Source organism: Wolffia australiana, chromosome 10 (genome assembly GCF_029677425.1).
Source record: "Wolffia australiana isolate 7733 chromosome 10, ASM2967742v1".
NCBI lineage: Eukaryota > Viridiplantae > Streptophyta > Magnoliopsida > Alismatales > Araceae > Wolffia > Wolffia australiana.
In genome coordinates this window covers 8,355,451-8,374,174 of record NC_135844.1, presented here as the reverse complement: position 1 = coordinate 8,374,174, position 18,724 = coordinate 8,355,451, and the positions used below count along the sequence as shown (strand labels likewise).

At 50.7% G+C, this 18,724-nt stretch overlaps 1 pseudogene; it reads right to left on the bottom strand.

The window, feature by feature from the left end:
* Nucleotides 1-10,607: 10,607 nt before the first annotated feature.
* Nucleotides 10,608-11,032, bottom strand: LOC144708261 (putative mitochondrial protein AtMg00860 pseudogene; annotated as a pseudogene).
* Nucleotides 11,033-18,724: the final 7,692 nt, after the last annotated feature.

The following is an 18,724-nucleotide window of genomic DNA, read 5'->3' as shown; positions in this document are numbered from 1 at the left end:
CACTCAAGATGGGACTAGCTATCGTTAACCGACAATTGCAGGATGTCATGACGGGCGACATGGGAGAGCGCCACACTCGACTTAAGGACCAGCTTGAGGCCGCTATGCGGCGCCAGGAGATTTTCTACGTCCAGAAATTGTGTATTCAATGGCTCCGCAAAGGTGATAGAAACACACGTTTCTTCCACGCCTCGATCCATCACATAGCTAGGCCCAATTATACGACTCTACTAGAGACGTATAATCTAGAACCCGCCCAGCTGGCAGACGCATGAGTGGCGTTTTACCACTCGCTCCTATCCTCACAACCAATTGTGGTGAGTGAGGACCTTCTCGCTTCTATCCCTCACTTGGTGACCGATCAGGACAGCGCCCTCCTCACAGCCCTACCCACTCGAGCAGAGATCAAAGAGGTCAACTTTTCCTTGGCTAGGAACAAAGCCCCCAAACTGGATGGATTCTCAGCCGAATTCTATATGGCGTGTTGGGACATCGTAGGCACCGATTTGGTGCTCGCTATCAAGGAAGTGTTTACGCATAAAGTCTTCCCTCGTAGTTGGAAATCTACTTTTTTGGCACTCATACCAAAAGTGGCTCTTCCAACTACCTTCCGAGACTTTCGCCCATTAGTCTTTGTAATGTATGCTACAAAGTTGCATCCAAAATCATTACTAGCAGACTAGGGAACCTCCTTGAGCGACTCATCTCGCCTAAGCAATGTGGTTTTGTCAAGGGTCGACAGATCCATGACAACATCATGATCGTGCATGAGCTAGCCTAGTCCATGGACGCTCATATTCTGGTCTCAAATGTTATCTACAAACTGGATATGGAGAAGGCCTTTGATCGAGTCGAGTGGAATTTCCTCACCCTTGTGTTGCGCCGCTTTGGTTTCAACACTAAGTTCATCGATCTTGTCGATGCTTGCATAAGAGAGAATCACTTCTCTCTTTTGATGGATGGAAACTCCATTGGATTCTTCACGGCCACGAGAGGTCTCCGGCAAGGCGATCCTATCTCGCCTACCCTTTTGTATTGATGGAAAGGTCTTTAGTCGATCGCTCACCCGTGCGATCGATCACGGCCGCATCCAACTGTACTTTACGAAAAGGAGATGCCCGATCCTCTCACATTCTTTATTTGCAGACGATGCTATCCTCTTCCTCAATGGATCTAAAAAAACCATTAAGGAACTTATGAGTGTCCTCACGGCATACGAGCAAGCTTCGGGCCAGCTTGTAAACGCCTCGAAGAGTAGCTTTATAGTTGGTCCCTCCACTACTATAATGCGCACTCAGATGATTCAACACTACGCTTGATAGTCACGAGGATGTCTTCCTTTTGAATATCTTGGATGCCCTATGTTTTTGGGACCCGCGAGGCATCATTACTTTGATACCTTGTTGGGTAAACTCCAAAAGAAACTAGAGGGATGGAAACTCCATTTCCTTTCACCTGGTGGGCGTATCCAACTTATTCGACACATCCTCATGAGTATCCCATTGCACACCCTCGCGGTTCATTCATTGTCTTCTACGGTCATCTGCTGAGTGGAACGGCTATGCACACATTTTTTATGCTCATGTCACCTCGAGGGAGAGTACCATCACCATTGGGTTTCTTGGGAGAAAGCATGTCGGCCGACAGACGAGGGGGGTCTAGGGATCAGATGCCTCACGGACATCCAAGACATGCTCCAAAAGAAGCTCGTATGGCGATTGCGCACCACATACTCATTATTGGGTTGCTTCATTTACGCCAAGTATGGCGAGTGGGCCCATCGTGAGGTTGACATTCGGTGTCCTCGGCGATGGTGGAAGTGGCAGCACCACTGGCTTCAGCTGGCCCAAGTCACCCGCTGGCACATTGGCCGAGGTGAGATTAGCGCCTTGTTTGATACCTGGCATGTTGACGAACCACTCGTGCGCCATCCACAGTTTGTCCCACATGAGGTGCTCCTAACAGTGGCACAACTGCTTAGGGGTAGCACCCAACACCTACTACAAGAGCATGGCCTCCCTCCAGATACGTTACGTGAGGTCTAGAGAACCTCACTCGGGTCCACTCCCGACTTTGCCATTTGGACGCTCACACCCAAAGGCAAATACTCGTGCAAATCCTCATGGGAGCATTTTCGGGAGAAATCCCCCATCCAGCACTAGGGTCGCCGCATCTGGCATCCGGCGATCCTTCCTCGAGTATCCTTTTTCCTCTGGACACTCTTGCATCGCGGTGTACCGACTGATGATCGCGTCACTCGTAGAGGTTACTCTCTTGGTTCCCGCTGTCACTGTTGTCCCACAGCTCCACACAATGAGACCATGGACCACCTTTTCTTCTAGAGTGAGACAGCACTTGCATGCTGGCGCCTCATCACCGACCGTTGTCGTCCACTGACCCCGTCTAAGTGTTTTGGCAAGTTTCTTATCTCGCCAACACGCTCTACACGGAGCCCCATCCTACACATCACCATAGCTTATCTACTATGGGAGATATGGAAAGGGCGAAATTCTTCTCGTTTTGCAGGTACGCCCATGCGCGTCGTGGATATCATGCGTCGAGTTCAGCTGTGGCTAAGGCGCATCCACCATCTAATTCCCCCTATAGCCAGCAAATCCACACTCGCCTGTGACCTCCTCTGCTCCGTGGGCATTCAGGTGACACCCGCCCCCATCCGCATTCGGTATCGAGTGGTTTATTGGCTCCCACCGCCAATAGGCATCCTCAAATCGAATGTGGATGGTGCGGCCAAAGGGAACCCGGAACCAGCAAGGGGAGGAGGTATCCTCTGGGACCATACGGGGAGTATACTCTTTGCTTTTTCTTATTTCTACGACATACAGACTAATATAGTAGCCAAGACTATGGCGATCCGTGATGGTCTACTCCATTGTGAGGAACGGAACCTTCACAATATCGTCGTGGAATCGGACTCACAGATATTAGTTGATATGATGTGTCTAGGTACATGCTCCCAATGGCGACTACACCAAGTATGGCAGGACATCATGCGGTGCCGTCCTCGTACAAGATGCTTTCTCCATCAGCTATGGGAGGGCAACCAGATAGCAGATACACTCGCCAACCATGGGGTACATCCACGAACCCCCTCCTCCATCTTTCTTTCTTGGTAGGCGCTCCCTCTGACAACTAGATATTGTTATCGCGTCGATCGTCATGGCATGCCAACCCTCTGCAAAGCCCGGGGGATTGGAGGATTGCGTGGAACGCTGGAGCAAGAGGGGTGGAGTGCGCTCCCCACCGACTAGTGCCCTCACCACGCCCTTCATCGATCCCACTTGATGGAGGCGAGGACATCTCCCGAACAACATCGTCATCGCAGACCGGCTCTAGTGGGACGATGACGTGCACACTTCCTCGAGCGCCTGCAAGGTATCATTTATGTATCTTTTCTTTTTCTCAACATGGGCGTGGACAAGTGGGATCCGAGTGTAATTGGGATATTTATACTCACTCCACGCCTATAAACATTGACAAAGACTCCACATTCTAAATAAAATCCCCCTAGGTGGCGCCCAGGGCACAGATGGATCGGTCTACGGGCACAACCCCAGGGTTGGCCGTACCCGGCACCGTGTTTTTTGCCAATAAAAAATTCAAAAAAAAAAAGAACCCTAAAACTCTCACCCTAACCCTTACCCTAGTGCTAAAATCCTCACCCTAAACCCTAACCCAAAAACCCTAACCCTAACCGTAACCCCAGTTCTATCCCAAAAACCCTAACCCTAAAACCCTAACCCTAAAATTCTAACCCTTAAACCCCAAAACCCCCTTTTGCTCCAATTTTTTCTCTCCCCCCATGGAGAGCTTCTCTCTCCTCTGAAATCGGCAATAAGCTCATAACGTGTGCATCCGATCTCTAAATGATCTGAAATTTGTCTCATTGCATTTGCAAGGTTGAAATCTACTGGGATCAACTCAAAATTTGCTCAAATTGGATCGGTATAGCTGTTTTTATAAGCATTTGAAGATCAGAAATAAGTTTTCATTATCAATATTTATTTTCCATAATTTGGGCGCTATACAAATCCAAATCTCATCAAATGTTGACTTGGATTGGTCATCTTGGGGAATAGAACATCATGGTTAAATCTATTTTTCATTTATTTATCTTTTACGTGCTTTATTTTTGTTGTTTTAGACGTCCTTGCCAAAAAAATAAAAGGAAAAAGTCAATTCGTGCAACCCATGCGGGCCGTTGAGTCATTAGAGGAGGCTAGCAGGCCGTTTGATGTGTCAAACACATCAAACAACCAGCCTGCCCACCAAGGCAAGTTGGCGATGACAGCAACACCCTACATCTGATGTGCTCGCCACGTTAGATATGGGTGCACTGGACACGAGATCCATCCAGGCTGTCGAAGCTGACAGCCTGGATGGATCTAACGTCTATTAAAAAATTAAATAAAAAAATAACCAAAATTTCAAAACAACCCAAAAAAAATTAGATATTGCGCCACAGCATGCAATCATCACTATGGGCGGTGTTTGTCCGTCTATTTGAACCGTCGGTGACAACACGTGTCGTGCCGTCGACGGCCCAGATGATTGACCTCTTGTGGACCCTGGTAAAATTCAATAAAATGAGCCATTGCCGATGAGCTTACCTCCGTCGCCCGATTTGTTTGACCATTTCACGCCCTTAGTGCCCATTTTTATTGACTATTCCACGCCCTCACCACCCGCTTTTGTTGACCTTTCAACAACGCCGCCGTTAGATCCCCATCTGATTATCCAATCGACAACCCATATCATCCCACATCACCAGCTCCACACCGGCCCGCCTCGGTGGCTGACGTGGCATTATTTGACTCCGTCGACTCGGATGACTCACCACACGCCGATCCGGATGTTATTGGCCAAGTCGATCTGATCGACTCGGCCTTCTCCGACCGAGTCGATCGGGTGACAAACTGCCGAGTCGAACAGTTTGACTCGGTGGTTACAGAAAGAGTCGACCGGGTTGACAATCACCGAGTCGACTTGGTCCCCCTTGACCGAACCGACCCGGTTGACGCAGTCAATCTTGACCCACTCGACCTGGCTGTCTCCGCTGAGTGGGTCAACCCTGCCCAGATTCACCAAATAGTCAATATTGACAGAGTTGACCGAATTGACTTGGTCAACCCATTGCAGATTGACCAATCGGTCAACACAGACCGAGTCAAATCGGTCAATCTTGTACAAGTCAACCAGGTTGCCTCGGGCAATATAGATCGAGTTGATTAGGTTGACTAAGTCAACCATGCCCACATTGACCGCATGGTCAACACTGATAGGGTTGACCGAATTGACTTGGTCAACCCTGCTCAAGTTGACAGCTCGGTCAACACTTTGCAGATTGACCACTCGGTCATTCAAGACAATTTAGAACTGATTCGGATGGTCACTCTGGCTCACACTACACACGTTGACTTGGTTGACTCAGTGAACCCAGTTCGAGTCGAGTCGGCCAACCTTGCTCAAATTGAACTAGTTGACTTGGTCAACCTTGACCAGGCCATACAGGTTGACACGCTAAACGTAGAGAGAGGCAAACGTAACAATCCAAGGGAACCTCACTCTACCAACTCCATCAGTGACTCGGCACATAGTGTAGAGGATCACAATGCATCACATATGAAAGGATTGGCGCCTGAGGAACAACTAGCTCAACGAGTACCACAGACAACATGGGTGGCGAGAGTGGCGGGAACTACGCACATGGGCGCTACACACACGACTACTACACCTCCGCTCCCCAAGCTCGCACTTCCCCCTCATTATGATGACTTGACCCCCAAACAGGGTACACTGATTCAGAAGGAATGCGTGTAGTAACCTTCTCCAAAGAGGATGTCTCGAGGATGGCAGCACCATTCGCATACAAATTGATGGGGAGATTCCCTATGAAATGCCCACTCGTTGATGATATTACGAGGGCATACTTAGCGTCGGGGAATTTGCTCGGCTCGGTGGTTATTTTTACGCAACCATCGAAGTATCTTCATTCGCTTCCAATTGGAAGCCGACTTTAGGAAGGCCTGGAGTCAAACTACATGGACGATCAATGCCTCCACCATGCACACATATCGCTGGATAGCTGAACAGACGAGTACCACCCGAGAGCACTGGCCTCACTCCGTGCCGGTATGGATAGGCTTCCCAGGGCTACAGCCACATCTCGTCACACTCGCTGCTCTTGAATCTCTAGCTGGTTTAGTTGGAACATTTATACGTCTTGATAAAGACGTACATTTGTTTAATCGCCCAGGATATGCACGGGTATGTGTCGAGATAGATCTCCTTGAGTCCATTCACCGCATGATACTCATTCAAAATGGAGACGAGTTGATCCGTCAGCCGATCGTTTATGAGAACCTCCCACAGTTCTGTACACACTGTACCCTCCGTCGCCATACCCTTCATACGTGCCACCAAAAGGCGTCACAGACCACCGCAACTCCCATGGAGGAGTACCTTCCCCCTTTGCCATATAATGATTATATACTAGTGGCAAGGCCCACTATCCAGAGGCCACCCCAGACCGCCCGTCATACCCTTGTATCACAGGGAGAGCCTAGTGTTCCGCCCTCACAGGTCCCCCTATTAGCTAAGTCGGTCCCAGTCAAGCCTGGCCCGCCTACATCATAGTTGGTGAAGAAAGTTGCTAATAAGCGACCTCCAACCCTAACCCTAGAGGCCTCTACCACTAGAACTCGATTAGGCAAAGATAAGGTGATAAGGGCCCCCCTTACTTCAAATACCTTTGGCTTATTAGACGTGCTAGGGAGACACGATGGACATTGCACAGAGGTTGCACATATCTGCTTCATTATACCATCCCCTCGTCCTTCATCCTTGATCCACGCTCCTCAACCTTCCTCGCCGTCCCATCATCGTCCCCTCACACCCATTCCCACCCTAGCACCTTTCCCATCATCCCCGCTCACCTCCCCCTCCATCTTCGTCTCGCTCACCTCCCCCTCAATCCCCTCCACCTCGCTCCCCCCACCCCGCTCATCTCCCCTGATTCCACCCACCCCTCATCCTCGCTCACCCTCTCCACCTTGCCGGCCACCCATCCCCATCCCTAGCCTACCGCCCCATCCTAGCCACACTCCCCCCCCCCCCCACCTGATATACTTACCGTCTTACCCGATGATGTAATACGACAATGCCCGGGATCGATGGCTTGTATTACGTCACAACTATGCACGATGCGTGTTCAATTGCGACAATGAATGCGCGTTTAAAATTCTCAAGAGCAAAGGACGGTCCGACGGTGGGGCGAGGGGTACAGTAAATCTTAGAGAGGAGGAACAGGTCTGGGTCGACTCCAAGTGACCCGCGAACCTACACGAGCGAGCACGACGAGTGGGGCGTTCTACGGACCGGCGGAGTTCTTCCCACAAGGTAGTGAACGGTTCGTCAATCGCAAAGAAATCCTATCTCTCAACAGAAGTGGCTATCCTATCCGAGCTTAACGATAACAAACGGCAGAGGAATACGATAGGGGACGACGGTACTGAAGAAAGTAATAATACTGGTAAAGAAGGGAATCAAGAAAGAACCTGGTTAAGACGCGTCCTTTGTTCAGTTCGACCAATGCTCCAGAATGTCCGATTAATATGTCTAAGGGGCGTAGGTGCTGATGCTGGTCTGTCCGGTGGCGGGTAGTTGGAACTCGCCCACTAGAGAGGCCAGAATCGGCTGAATCCGGGTCGAGGCACACGGCGATGAGGTCCCCGGGCGTACCGCGCTGACTGCGCAGTGGGTGATTGACCGCGTGAGTGGACCTTCCGAAGGTGGACGGTCGATGAATACCACCTCCCCGGGACTGACTAGAAGACCGACGTCGTGGGAACTGGGAGCGGCGGATTCCCGTGCGATGGAGCGTGCGGTCAGAGGTTGACGACGACGCCCGACCAAGCGGGGTGCGGAGAGCACAAGGCAGATTGCCGTTTGAGGAGTCTCACGCAAATACTCCGCCCGACGGTGGAGAAACTTGATCTACAAGGCCTGCCTAATGGTGGTGGGAAGGTTCGACGTCGCGGGTTACGGGAGCGGACGTACCCACGCGGGTGTACTGGCAGGAGGGCGGCGACGTTACCCGGCCAGATCCGGCCGTGAGGAGCGTCGAGTTGTGGTCGATGGGGCGGGGCTCGACTTGGTGATGGCGGCCTGTTGTTTCCCCACGGGAGCTCGTTCGGACCGGCACTCAATCTTCAGCGGCGGCGGTCGCTTATGGCGGTGCTACAAGCTCAGATCTGGATTCTGCTAGGGGTGGGAAGGTGAACGGCCTCCGGGTGCGGGAACAATGGAAGAGAAACTTTCTAATTTTCAAAATAAAATAAAAAAGAAACAAGCAAGATGTTCTTTTCTCAAAAGGCTCTATCTTGCCCTTGGGCATGCCTTCCCCTTATATAGGGAGGAAGGGTGCCAATAGGCCTGACCTAGAGGAGGGATCCGTCGCATGACGTGGTCCTCCTCTCTACACATAATTCAGAACAAAACAAGATGTAAAGAACGGACGAGGCCCAACACAACGGCCCGATCCGATTGTTTATTACAATTAAGCAAATGATAAAGAAACTTACGGGATATCACGTCGAATACTTGAACCCCGGGTCGCGTACGTCGACACGAGCAGCTCGAAGAGGTCGAACTCGTCCAGTGGCGGTGTCGGCGTCGACGCGATGGTCCCCCATCATCCTCCCGGGGTGGGAAGAGCTCGGCTCCGACGAGCAAAAATCCACGATGTCGTCGATGGGCTGGATCAAATCTGGTCGTTGTCGTCGGAGGTGTTCTTCGGTAATCCATGTATCGTTCGATGACGGTCACCCCTGCCAATGTACCAGGAATGTGCGTTCCACTCGATCCCCTACAGCGTTAATTACTTCCTGCAGTACCGTTTCTATCTTTTCTTGCCGCATAAGGGTAGGTAGTGGAAAGGGAATGTGTGTACTCTCACTCTCTTTACTATTAATTTTTGAGTGGCTGTGAGGCTCTTCGGTGGGTGGCAAGGGATGATATCGGATCAAATCACTGACGTTGAAGGTTGAACTAATTCCCCAACTAGGAGGAATACTCACGACATATGCATTGTCGTTGATTCGTTGGGCTACTCGGAAAGGCCCGGCACTACGAGCATGCAGCTTCGTAGCGACCCCTGGAGAGTGTCTCTCAGGCCTCAATCTAACCATCACTAACTCACCCTCTGAAAAAATACTGGACCGTCGTCCCTTGTCGGCGACAGCCTTATATTGCTCATTGAGAGATGCTATGCGTGAATGGATATGCTCATGCATGTTCCTAAGTTCATTTGCAAAGTCATATGCTTCATTAGAAATTTTACTACGTGCGTCTAGGGGAATGAGGTGGATGGGTTTTCTCGGAAGTTGACCGTAAACTATTTCAAATGGAGCCTTTCTAGTCGTGCGGTTCGTCGAGTGATTGAAAGCAAATTCGGCGCAGGGTAAGACTTGATCCCACGTCTTGTGGTTCTCACCCACTAGCAATCTAAGTTGGTTACCCAGACTACGGTTGGTAACCTCTGTTTGACCATCCGTCTGAGGATGGTACACAGTGGAAAATTTCAGTTGGGTTCCCATGAGAACCCAAAGTGTCTTCCAAAAGTAGCTAGTAAACTTAACGTCTCGGTCGGAGACGATGGTCTTGGGTAAGCCGTGTAACCTAACTATGTTATCAAAGAAGAGTGGGCCGACTCGAGAGGCGTTGGATGTTTTTGAGCATGGCAAAAAATGTGCCATCTTCGAGAAACGGTCAACTACAACCATGACGGAATCATGGTTCCTAAGGGTCTTAGGTAATCCTAAGACAAAGTCAATACTAATGTCCTCCCATGGCTTGTCGGGAATGGGTAATGGTGTGTAGAGTCCCATGTTCTGCTTGGTCAGCTTGGCCCTCGTGCATGTCGAACATTGGGAAATGATCTTTCCCCCATCTCGCTTCAGGGACGGCCAGAAGAACTGATGCTCCACTTCGTGAATCGTCTTGTTGACTCTGAAGTGTCCACTCAACCCGTCGGCGTGCATCTCCCATATTAAGAAATCGCGTACGGATGACAGGGGTATACAAAGCCGCTTGCCGTGGAATAGGTACCCATCGTCGATGTAGTAATCCCGTGATTTCGGGATTATGGCGTCGCGGACCTGCGCGAAGATTTTCCCAAAGTCGGGACAGTCAACGTAGTCGTCGCGTAGCTGCTCAAATCCGAGGACTTGAGACTTCATCACGTTCAAGATCAAAGGTCGTCTACTTAGGGCATCGGCTACTACATTATCCTTGCCCTTCTTGTGTCGAACGACAAATGTTAAGTCCTGTAGATATGCTATCCAATACGCATGCCGATCACTGACCTTGCGCTGATCGTGTAGGTGACGTAATGTGCTGTGGTCAGACAAGAGGACGAACTCCTTCGAGAGGAGGTAGTGACGCCAATGGTGTAAAGACTGCACTAGGGCGTAGAATTCCCTATCATAGTTGTCGTACCTCATACGCGTATCGTTGAGCTTCTCACTAAAGTACTCGATGGGGTGTCCTTCTTGACTAAGGACTCCCCCTATCCCGACACCAGAGGCGTCTCATGACACCTCGAAGACCTTGGAGAAGTTGGGTAGTTTTAGCACCGGCGCCTCCGTCATGAGCTTCTTCACTAGCTCGAACGCGTGATCCGCTGAAGGCGTCCATTCGAATTGCTCCTTCTCGAGGAGGTCCGTGAGGGTTGCAGTCACACCACTAAAGCCTGGTACAAACCTCCTATAAAAGGTAGCGAGTCCAATAAAGCTGCGAACGTCGTGCACGTTCTTCAATTTCGGGAAAGTGGTGATCGCCTCCACTTTGGCGGGGTCAGCAGCGACTCCTCTAGATGATAGTATGAACCCCAAAAAGGAGACCTCAGATACGAAGAAACTGCATGATGGCGCAGCCCCGGACATGTCGTCGGAGTCATCACCGTCGTCCCCGATAGCACTTGCTCCAGCACCGGATACGTCTTCAGAGACGTCATCGCGGCCCTCGAGAGCGCCGGTCGTCCGCGTTCAGCTCGCCCGGCAAGCCAAGGCGTCGGTACGCACACCCGGATTCAAGTATTCCGGGTAAGGGACATCGTATCATTATCTTTACGTCTTTGCTTTATTCGCCGTTTTGCTTTGAGTCATCGTCGTTCATCGTTTTGTTTAACCGTAAGGTCGCGTGTAAGGAGGGAGGTTCATTTTATAAGTATCTTCCCTCCCCCTGCTATCGCTCCTTGGTTTTCACCTAGTCATTTTCATCTCCTAGAAGTCCTAGGTTTATTTGCTTTAAAATCTCTTATTTATCCTGTGTTTTGAGCTTAATGGGCCAACCCACCTTCCCCCACCTATAGAAGGGATGTAGGGTTGCCCTAAAGTTTTAGATGTTGTTTTTTTTATGAAAGAATTTTTCCCCCTCGTTGGGTTCTGAAAGAGATGAATGCTCGCTCATGAAAAGTTAGGGTTACGACCAGGAAAGAAGAAGCTTGAAGAAGAGGTGCCAGAAGGACTGGAAGGAGCATCGGAGGGCAACCGGGTGAAGAAGAAGAGGAAGTTCACCGGCCCGGAACCTCAGCGTCCTTCCCACGGTTGCCCCTCGCGCACCCTGCCGGGCGCGCCTGCCGCTCGCGCACTTGCGCGGCCACACCTGCTTCCACGTCACGGCGTGTTGCCTAGCCGCTAGCGTGCGCCCGTGTTGACGGAGCCGCCAGCAACCTCTGCCAGCGTTACCCGACGAAGGAGCTGTGCCCAAGACGTACTAAACTCCAGCGTCTCCTTCCCTTTCGCCTGGAACCTTCCTTGTCTCCCACCGAGACCCAGGGAATCGCCCGACACGATCTCGGACGGTGTAATTCGTTGCCAATCACCTAGCCGTCCGATCCGTGCTCCCGAGCATGACTGCACTGCTGGGAACAGACCTTCTCCCGTCACCATCTGGTCGAGCAGAGGTGCTTAGCACCACGCCCCGCCAACCGTGCCGACCTCCCTCTAGCGAGTCCGCTCAGTCCCCCCCTTCACCGTCCCTAGCCGCTTGGCCATCTACGTGGGAGCTGAATGTCTCGTCTTCCCCGGGCCGACGTCAGTTGCCCTGCATTGCACCACCCTCGCCCCACGTCTCGCTGGGCCAGGCAGCTCCACACGGATCTGTACGATGACCACGGTGTGTCCAGACCTTGTGGAGCTGCTTTTAGCCGCCTGACGCCGCGCGGCTGTCGTCAGACTGGCAAGCCAACACCAGCACCCCGGCCCCTGGCCGCCTGCACTGGCCGCGCACTAACGCGCCTCCACGCGTCGTGCCTTGGCCCTTAGTGCGCCGCGCCTACCGCCGTCGTTCCAACCGTTGCGCTAGCTCGCGCAGCCCTCGCCATCATACCCGCCCAACCTCCTGGTCACCCCATCAGCCAGCGGTGTCCTCTGAACTCTTTGTGAGTCGCCTAGATGAGGACCGTGTCGACGATAAGGTACGCTGCCCCGATCTCGTCTCTTATTTGCTTCAGTACGCTTCGTTTGCCTCCTCCACGCTCGGGTTAGACATAGGTGAGTGAGACAGGCGAGTGAAAATGCACGTCTTATTGAGTGTCTCACCCGGTTCTTGTACGAGTCAGTTCGCCCGTCGCGTGCGGGCAACCTCCGGCGGGAGACTCCCGTTCGGCGCCGTAGCAACCTCGTCTGTCTAGACGAGGGTTGGAAGGTCCCCTACCCATCTCCGGGCGACCCCATCGGCCCGGTCAACGGCCTCTCTTGTTCGTCAGCAGCTCCACGTACTACACCCCTTCCCGGAACATTTCATCGTAGCTCACCTCTACAGGACCCCACGAATCCCGAGCGTTCATCATGCACCGACGTATCTTCGACACCGAGTATGAACCCTCGGTGATGCAAGACTTCGTCTCGGACGTGGTCTTGCATCACTGCATTTCTTCGGGTGAGCGTACAACTTCTCATGACGTAGGGTAGTGCATACTTGTCGCAGATGCTGGAGGTGCTCGTCCCTCGTGGCGATATAAACCAAGATGTCATCAAAATACACTACAACGAACTTCCCTATAAACGGGCAGAGTACTTCATTCATTAGTCACTGAAAAGTACTCGGGGCATTCGAAAGCCCGAACGCAGTCCATCCTTGATCTTGAATGCAGTCTTCCATTCATCTCCTGGTCGGATCCTAACCTGATGATAGCAACTCCGTAAATCTATCTTTGAAAAGATAGTGGCTCCGACCATCTCGTCGAACAGATCCTGCACTCTAGGGATCCGAAAATGATACTTCACTGTGATTTTGTTAATGGCTCTAGAATCACAGCACATGCGCCAAGTCCCGTCTTTCTTGGGCACGAGTAAGGCTGGTACGGCGCACGGACTAAGGCTCTCCCTGATCAATCCCTTGGAGAGTAGGTCTTTCACTTGTCCGTGCAGCTCCTCATACTTGACCAGGTCCATCCGCTAGTGAGGTAGGTTCGGGAGAGATGCTCCCGGAACTAAGTCTATGGCATGCTGGATATTCCTCAGTGGAGGAAGCTCACAAGGGAGCTCAGCGGGAAAAATGTCTGCAAATTCTTCTACTAGCTGAGATACCTCTGGGTCCTTCGGCTCCTTCTCTTCCGATGCCGTGGATAGTGAAATGGCGAGCGCAAAACAAATGGGTAGGGTATCTTCTACAGGCTCTAAGTCTCGCCTAAAGATATACCCATTGGTGATGATAGGTGTGGGCTGTGAGTGGTCCTGTCCAGATGTGGGTGTTGAAGGTGGGATGTGGGTGCGGGTCGAGGGGTACGAAATGAGGCCCCGACCCCCATACATGAATGAACAGGTGTTCGCTCGCCCCGATAGCTGGATGTCGTGATCAAACAGCCATGGTCGCCCGAGGACGTCATGATCAAACAGCGTACGTCGGCACGAGCAGCTCGAAGAAGTTGAACGCATCCAGTGGCGGTGTCGGCGTCGACGCGATGGTCCCCCATCACCCGACCTCCATCCATCAGATATACCTTTCGAGTGGGAGGACTACTTGACTAACCATCAAGCCTCGCTACCCAGTTCAGAGGATACCTGTGGAGATACTAGAGGTCACGTTTCCACAAATGAGGAGGATGATAATGCCTCCATCTCCTAAGGAGTCGGACTTGGACACCCCCCCTCTCTAGGTCATCATTCGGATACTTTGCATACATGTCGTATCTACAACACCCGATCTCGGGTGCATCATGCGAGCCGATAGATTTATAATTTCAAGTCTTATTTGGAATTGTAGAGGGATCCGCAACACTCTAACTCAGACACATCTCCTTTCCCTCTTCAATAAGCATAACCTAGGGATAGTTGGGCTCAACGAACCGATGACTACGTTGGATCATTCCTACTCCATTGCGAGGAAACTTGGAATGGATCATGTTTATTGTCATTCGTTGAATAAGCTCTAGCTTTTTTGGAAGTGAGATTATTTGGTCGTACTCTTGGCGATAGGGACACAGTATGTTACCTTTGATGTACTATACCCCCACAGGCCTACTCACTTACTATCGTTTACGCCTCGCATAGACACCTAGAGCGGGAGGCTCTCTAGGAGGAACTCGCCCAACATATCCATTCTCGCTCACACCTAGTTGATCTCCCTTGGTTTATAGCTGGAGATTTCAACAGCATACGTGACGTCAGGCTTTCCTCTCCCCCCCACCTAACATAGTTTCAAGCAAGCTTTCTTTGTTCTGATTAAAATTAGGAGGTTCCCTCCCAAGCGCCAGGGGGGCCGCCCACCTAGGACAGGCTATATGCAAACATTTAACTACTTTATCCATGAGGGTTCACTAGTGGAGCCACCTACCATAGGGGAGAAGTGGACCTGGTCTAATGAACGTCAAGCGGATGTGCGTATGTATGAACGGCTTGATCACTGTTTTACCAATAGTACCGCATTGATGTATTGCACCATCGTGATAGAGATCCTCCCGAGATATTAGTCGGATCATACGCCAATCCTCCTTCTCCCAGACTCGAGTCATCGGGTCCGTCGTCCCCCATTTTGATTCCAAACCATGTGGTTAGAGCATAGTGACTTCTATAGCTATATACGAAGCCATTGGCATGGATCGATTTCCACATCCCCTATGGAGAACTTGAGTTATAAACTGAAGAATCTCAAGCTCCACTTAAAATGGTGGAATCGACTTGTTTTTGGAGTCGTCCACACACCGGTCCAAGAACTTAAGAAGGAACTAGTTGTTGTCGACCACCAACTACAAGAGGGTTGGATCGATGACATGGGAGAGCGTCAGCTTATGCTTAAAGAGCAGCTTGAGGACGCTATGCGACATTAGGAGATTTTCTATCTCCAGAAGTCATGTGTCCAATGGTTACGAGAAGGTTATAGAAATACACGTCTCTTTCATGCCTCGATCCGTCATAGAGCCCGCCCTAACTATACGACCCTACTAGAGACGTATCATCAGGACCCCGCCCAGCTAGCAGACAAAGGAGTGGCGATATATCATTCGCTCCTCTCCTCACAACCAACTATTGTGTGTGAGGACCTTCTCGCCTCTATCCCTCATTGGTGACTGACCATGAAAGCGCCCTCCTCACGGCCATTTCACACTCGAACGGAGATCAAGGAGGTAGTTTTTTCCTTGGGTTGAAACAAAGCATCATGACCGGATGGATTCACCGCAGAATTTTATACTGCGTGCTGGGATATCGTATGCACTGACTTCGTGCTAGCTATCAAGGAGGTGTTCATGCGCAAAGTCTTCGCACAAAGTTGGAAATCCACTTTTCTAGCACTCATTCCAAAAGTGGACACTCCAAATTCCTTCCGAGATTTTCGCCCCATTAGTCTTTGTAATGTATGCTACAAAGTTGCATCCAAGATCCTACAAACCGACTTGGGCACTTCCTTGATAGACCTATCTCGCCAGAACAGTGTGGCTTTGTTAAGTTTGACAGATCCATGACAATATCACGCTGCTTCATGAGCTTGCCCTGTCACTCACATCTTTATATTGATGGAGGAGGTCTTCAGTTGATCACTCACACGTACGATCGACCAAGGCCTCATCCAACCATACTTTACAAAGAGGGGTTGCCTGATTCTCTCCCACTCACTATTCGCTGATGATGCCATACTCTTCCTCAGTGGATCTAAAAAATCCACTAAGGAATTTATGAGTGTCCTTGGAGCATATGAGCAAGCTTCGGGCCAGCTCGTCAATGCCTCAAAGAGTAGCTTCATAGTTGGCCCTTCCACCACTATAAAGCGCTCTGAGATACTCCAGCATTATACATGATACTCACGAGGACGCCTCCCGTTCTATTATCTTGGATGCCCTATCATTCTAGGCCCCTATCACGATCATTACTTTGATGCCTTATTAGGAAAACTTAGATAGAGCTTTATTTCGTATCCTCTCGAGGATGTATCCCACTTATTTGGCATGTCCTCATGAGTATCCCACTCCACATCCTCGTAGTCCACTCACTATCTCTTATAGTTCTCCGCTCAGTGGAACGACTATGCACACGTTTCTTATGGTCTGGACACCTCAAGGGAGAGAGTAGTCATCATTGGGTTTCTTGGGAGAAAGCATGTCGGCCGATAGATGAGGGGGTCTAGGGATCAGACGCCTCCCGAACATCCAGTACATGCTTCAAAAGAAGCTCGTATGGTGTATGCGTACCACACTCTCCCCATTGGGAAGTCTCATTTTCGCCAAATATGGTGAGTGGGCCCGTCGAGAGATAGATATCCATGGCCCTCAGAGATGGCAGACGTGGCAACGCCACTGGCTTTAGATTGCTTGGGTCACACATTGGCATATAGGCCGAGGAGAAATTAGCGCGTGGTACAATACATGGCATGTTGATGAGCCATTCACTCGCCACCTTCAGTTCGTACCACATCGAGTGCGACTCACAGTGACTCAATTGCTTAGGGGCAACACGCAACACCAATGGGAGCAACATGGCCTCCCCTTAGGCACTTTACTCGAGGTCTAGAATACGCCAATCGAGTCTAGAACCGACTGTGCTATATGGACGCTCACATCCGATGGAGCCTATACGGGCCGCTCCTATTGGGAGCACTTCCGAGTGAAATCACCCATACAGCACTAGGGTCGCCGTAGTTGGCATCTGGCGATCCTTACGCACGTCTCCTTTTTCCTCTGGAGATTCTTACACTGAGGCCTTGTGACTAATGACCGAGTGATCGGTATCGGTCACTCTATCAGTTCCCGCTGCCATTGTTGTCCCACATTCCCACATACAGAGACCATAGATCACCTTTTCTTCCATAGTAAGACAGCACTTGCATGCTGGCACCCAATCACCAAACATTGGCGTCCACTGACCCCGTTTGAGTATTTTGGTAAGGTGTTTCTCTTGCCAACATACTCTAAAAGGAGCCCCATCCTACACATCAGCATAGCTTATCTACTATGGGAGATATGGAAAGGGTGAAACTTTTCTAGTTTTGTAGGTACGCCCATGCGTGCCATGGATATCATGCATCGAGTCAAGCTGTGGATACGACGCATCCACCATCTGATCATTCCTCAAGCCGGCAGATCAGCACTCGCCTGCGACCTCCTTCGTTCCTTGGGCATTCCGATGACCCCTGCCCCTACCCACATTCAGTTCCGTGTTGTTTATTGGCTGCCACCACCAATCGGCATCCTTAAATTGAATGTGGATGGCGCATCCAAAGGGAACTCTGGGCCAGATGGGGGGGATATCCTCTAGGACCGTAGAGGGAGGATTCTCTTTGCTTTCTTTTCTTTCTACGGTATGCAGACAATATAGTCGTTGAAGCTATGGCGATACGTGATGGTCTTCTCCTTTGTGAGGAACGGAACCTTCACAACATTGTCGTAGAATCAGACTCATAGGTGTAAGTCGATATGCTTTGCGTATGTACATGCTCCCAATGGCGGCTCCACCGCGTTTGGCAAGACATCATGCGGTACCGTCCTGGCACAACCAGCTTTTGTCATCAAATGTGAGAGGGTAACCACACATTAGATGCCCTTGCCAACCACGTGGTACATGCATGAACCCCTTCCTCCATCTTTCTTTCATGGCAGGCGCTCCCTTCGACAGTTAGGGGCTGTTATCGTGTCAATCATCTCGGCATGCCGACCCTCCGAACATGGTGCATCCTCGCGATGACAAGCACACGGGAATGGCAGATTGCGTGGAACACTGGAGCTAGAGGGGTGGACAGTGCCCACCTTGACTAAAGCTCCCACCACGCACTTCATCGATACCACTTGACAGAGGCGAGGACACTCCATCATCATCATCATCGCGGGGCGGCTCTGGTGGAACAACGACATGAACACTTCCCCTAGCGCCTGCAAGCTATCATTTATATATCTTTTCTTTTTCTAAACATGGGCGTGGATGAGTGGGATCCGAGTGTAATTGGGATATTTATACTTGCTCCACCACTATAAACATTGAGAAACACTTCGATTTATAAATAAAATCCCCCTAGGTGGCGTCCAGGGCACGGCTCGATCGGTCTACAGGCACAACCCTAGGGTTGCCTGTACCCAGCACCGTGTTTTTTGCCAACAAAAAAAGCCCTTAAACCCTAACCCTAACACCGTAACCGTAAGCTTAACCCTAACCCTAAGCCTAACCCTAAAAGCCTAAAACTAAAACCCTAACCTTAAAACCCTTACCCTAAAACCCTA